Here is a 4,995-nt window from a genome sequence, read left to right as displayed (position 1 = left end):
GTGCTTGGATCAGTTTCATTCTTGTTTTAGCCACTAGGGGGCAGCCTTTTCGTTAACCTGCACTGAACCGTCGCTCAGCAGGCGGACCTTTATGTCTGCAGGCAGCCCTCGTCTGATCAGTTCATCTTTAATCTGCAGAAGAAAACATGAGATGAATGCGAGACACAGTCAGTGGTGAATTATAAAATATACTGAACAGAATCTGGTCTTTCTGAGTTTGCATGTTCTCCCTGTGCATGGTGGGTTTTCTCCAGGTTCTCTAGTTTCCTCCCAGAGTCCAAAAGCATGACTGTCAGGTTAATTGGTCTCTCTAAGTTGTCCGTAGGTGCGTGTGTTCATGGTTGTTTGTCCTGTCTGTCTCTGTGTTGCCTGTCCAGTGTGACCCGCCTCTCGCCCAGAACGTTAGCTGTAGAGGCACCAGCATCTCCTGACCCCATTAAGGGACAAGGGTGTTAGAAAATGGATGGATGGATAGATGGATAGATGGATGGATGGATGGATGGATATGATTAACATTAAAAATAGAATTTTACATTTGAGTGAAGTGTTTTTGGTTTAAACTCAGGTTGTGATGGTTTGTGTTAAAGTCCAGGACGTCACTGACCGCTTTCTCGATTTCATCCTTGTTGTCTTTCAGTGACAGCGTAGTCGAGATCTTCAGCTTCAGAACCGTAAGACGAGCTGGAAGAACAAGAGATCAACATGGTAGAAAGAACTACTTCCTGTTACTTTCAGTCCTGTTTTCATCTGACTTACATGGTTTAGGAGGAGGACTTGGAGTTGGTATGAAGGGAACTGGGATAACAGGAGAAACATCATGACTTCAGGAAATAAAAAAATAAGATAAAATCAATGATCAAAAGAATTGACTCACTGTTTGAAACCGTCACAATGACACATCGAAACTCAGACTGGTAGACAGAACTGTTCACACTGTGGAGATAATTTAGTGCAAAAACGTTAATATTAAACTCATTTTGAAATGGCCATTAAATAATATTCACTTTTTTAGTCCTTGTATAATTTTTTGAGTACTTTGAGTGTCTAATGTGTAAAAAAAATACATTTAATCTTTTCTGGTGCTGCATAGACATTATTTTTCAGTCTGTTAATTTTTATCTATTCATTATAACATTATTTCAGTTATGATGTCACCACATTTTCTGTGGAACAGATAAATAAGATAAGGTCATGACTTCCAGCTGATCAGTTTTGTAAATTCACCTTTGTTTTTTTTTTTGTTTTGTTTTTTTTACCTCAGAACATTTCTGTAGTCCAAGTTCAGTTATGCCAAAGTTTCAAATAAACAAGTCAAAACATTTGGTCTAGACTAGCGGTTCTCAACGTGGGCGGTACCGTTTAGAGGACGGCAGGGGGCGCTGGAGGAAATCTTTACAGAAGGGGGGCGGTGGGATTTTTTTGGGGGGGGGCGTTTGGTCGAAGGTAAACTTTAGTTCTTAAATCCACAACAATACCAGTTTAGACTTTGAGCAACTTGCTAAAACTGTATTGTGTAACATTAAATCATGTTTGGCTGCATCGATGGCAGCTCTTCTTCTTCTTCTTCTTCTTCTTCTTCTTCTTCTTCTTCTTCTTCTTCTTCTTCTTCTCTTCAGTGTTTGTAGCTTCTTGGCGCAGCTCCGCTCCTGCTAGTAGCTTCACCGCATCAGGTCAGCGTTACACAGGCTGATGACGGTGCTGTGATTCACTTTGTCTGGTGTCTCATTTTCAAATATTTTATGTTTTATCGAGTTTTGTTTATTTTATGTTTTGGCAGTGCTGTGATCATGTCAAAGCAGGAACTTATATTAAAAAGTGTTTTAATGTTCGTCTGGATGCTACATGCTTCCATGGAAGGAAAAATCACTCTTATAAACGTCACGATACCCTCAGTGTGTATCCCTCATTAAAATGAACCCATTTAAATAAAGAAACTCCTCCATAGGTGATACCACGATAGAGAGCGTTCATTTTATAGAGTTTACATCGGTTCTGTAAATGGTCCGGTGTGAAACGGCACAACAGCACTTTTCAATTTAAATCATCAGAATGCGGAGCTAAAAGGTTTACGTCAATCTGCTTTTCTCCATCGATACGCGCTTCCCGACCGCTCCGCGCCGCATGGGGTTAAAAAAAAGACGATGCGCAAGTCGCGCAAATTCTGAAACAGGAGAACCAGGACATGAACGGAGCAACAAACTACTAATCTATGAATCAGTAGACAGGTCTATATAAAGATATAATCCACGTTCATTCCATTATTTGTGTGGCATTAAAAGAATCTGGAACTTTTGTTTTTCCACTGAAAGCTCTGGTTTGCACAATAAATGCCATGTGGGTGAAATTTCATGGATGATACTCTGATGTCCCATTCTCCTGAAGGCAGCACAGAGCTACATCACCAGAAACCGACAAACACTGAAGAGAAGAAGAGTTATGATTAATGTAGTTACAGTTCTATCCATGTTTTAATGCTGCAGAGCTCAGCCGTTTTGCAAATAGTTCAAAGTTTAAACTGGCATGTTGTTCATCTTTTATCATTTTGTGGAATATTTAACAACTAGAAAATGGCAAAGAATAAGAATATTTTCCCACTCTGGCTGCTGTCAGGCCTACAGATTTTAACTTGAATGTTCATTGCATTTTTCGTAGACGCCTGTGAAAATAATTTCTATTCCCATGACTTTTTTGTTCTCTGGGAAATTATTTTTGATGATAAATACAGAAACAAACATATAAATCAAAACATCAACACTAGTGATAGTAATATTAATAATAAAATAATAGTCAGAGCAAAGTAGCCTACAAATTCTTTGGTGGGGGGCGGTGAGGGACCTGAATAAAGGCTATAGGGGGCGCTGGCCCAAAAAAGGTTGAGAAACACTGGTTTAATCAGTAATGATTTTGTCATGATCGTGTTTCTGTGTATTTATTTTTGAGTTTTCTGTGTTCAGTTCTGTCCTGTGAGTCTGTCTGCGTCTTCCCCGTTGATTGTTCCCAGGTGTGTCTCCTTCCCTTGATTACCCTCCCAGTGTATTTAGTCCCACCTGTTGTCTGTGGTCCTTGTCAAACGTATGTCGCATGCTGTCTTTTCTCTCCAGTAGAACTGCTAAGTCCTGGTTTGCGTTAGCTCTTGTTTCATGTCCTGTAAGTCAGTTGCTACCGGCATCGCTTGTCTCTCTGCCGTGCCGCCTGTCTTGGACTGTTGCTGAGCATAATTATCATTAAATTCACAATTTTCATCACATCCTGGGTCTACCTGCGCTCTCTACTCACCACAACCACACCAATCCTGACAGATTTCTTGGTTAATGTCAAGTTGTCATAACAAAGACATTTTGAATAATGTTGACTTTGTATTAAAAGTGTCATAATTTACCGAATGATGGTTTATGACAGTGTTTCTCAACCTTTTTTGGGCCAGCGCCCCCCTAGCCTTTATCCAAGTCCCTCACCGACCCCCACCAAAGAATTTGTAGGCTACTTTGCACTGACTATTATTTTATTATTAATATTATCACTATTGTAGATATTTTGATTTTTATGCTTGTTTCTGTATTTATCATCAAAAATAATTTCCCAGAGAACAAAAAAGTCATGTGAATATAAATTATTTTCACAGGTGTTTACAAAAAATACAATGAACATCCAAGTTAAACCTGGTAGGCCTAACAGCAGCCAGAGTGGAAAAAATATGATTGTTCTTTGTCATTTTCTAGTTGTTAAATATTCCACAAAATGAAAAGATTAACAACATGCCAGTTTAAACTTTGATGTATTTGCAAAACAACTGAGCTCTGCAACATTAAAACATGGATAGAACTGTAACTACATTAATCATAGCTCTTCTTCTATAGAATAGAACGAAAGAATACATTTTTACTACAACTCTAACAACAAGCCTCCATTACAGAAATGTAGAGTTTCAGAGATATTACATAATCATTTTTGGAGCTTGAATCTTCCAAGAATCAATGGAGGGATCGGGAGGGGGAGGTTAGACTGACGACTGGCGATTCATCCTCTACCAAACTGGTTCTAATATATACAAAAAAGGCAATAAAAGGATTAAAACATGCTGAAAAACGTATATAAGAAGACACAACAGCGGGAATAATGCTCTCAACGTGAAAAAGCCTTTTACAGTTTTTCAAAAGAAAAAAAAATCCATCAGAAAGGTTGATAAATCTGACCAATATGCATGTAAACGTTCAACATCATGAAAAAACATACTCCAGATTATTACGGATCTGTTTAAGTTAGCCAATAATTTGATTTAATGTTCACCGGGTTGATTTTTTCCAACATTTATACTCCGCTAACATTCGGCATGCTAAGCTAAATATGCTAACTAACACCGAGTCGTGTGGCGAACGTGACGTCTATCATACAGGTTGAGCTCAACTCAAAATAAGTTATAAACCATCTCAGAAAAAAATGACTTACCAAGCATAGTAAACACCTCAGACAGGTGGAAAGTAAATAATCCTGAAATGATTTGGCTTCTGTCGCTTTGCTTCAGTGGAATTTGTGATTCTGCGGGCGGAGTCAGTGTTAGAGCCGCTGGTGGAGTTCAGAGTTAAGAAGTAAAGAGTTATTGATTCTATTTTAACACCTCTAGATTTGATCTGGAAACCCTTTGTTTTAACACTGGATTTTAACTACTAATAATATACACCCCAGAGTTACATAAACAGAATGTGACTCTATTAGAGTAAAATTAAGTCTGCTTTTGCACAAAGTCTACTAACACCAAAACATTTAACACTTTTGAATTTGCTGTGTGGATATAATTTGAAGTGAATTTTCTTATTTGAAACACCATTAATTTTATCTAATATTGAACATATGATTAAGTTTTTACAAGTAGCTTATTTTAAATGTATTTTTTTAACAATATATATATATATATATATATATATATATATATATATATATATCTCTCTGTATAGCTCTGTGGGGGGACACCCGTCTCCCACCCGGGAGAGCGGGGGG

General features: G+C 38.0%; 1 long non-coding RNA gene across 1 annotated transcript; it reads right to left on the bottom strand.

Moving 5' to 3' along the window:
- Positions 1-31: 31 nt before the first annotated feature.
- On the bottom strand, positions 32-920 carry LOC106939584 (uncharacterized). Its single transcript, XR_001422880.1, has 4 exons — positions 875-920; positions 757-795; positions 605-681; positions 32-132 (listed from the first exon to the last, which is right to left on the bottom strand). It is a non-coding gene; the product is annotated as an uncharacterized LOC106939584 (long non-coding RNA).
- Between the last annotated feature and the right edge of the window lie 4,075 nt (positions 921-4,995).

This window comes from Poecilia latipinna, unplaced genomic scaffold, assembly GCF_001443285.1.
Source record: "Poecilia latipinna isolate Pla-1442-1.1 unplaced genomic scaffold, P_latipinna-1.0 Scaffold2917, whole genome shotgun sequence".
In the NCBI taxonomy this organism is placed as follows: Eukaryota; Metazoa; Chordata; class Actinopteri; order Cyprinodontiformes; family Poeciliidae; genus Poecilia; species Poecilia latipinna.
The sequence above is the reverse complement of the archived record's forward strand: the minus strand, read 5'-3'. Positions and strand labels throughout refer to the sequence as shown.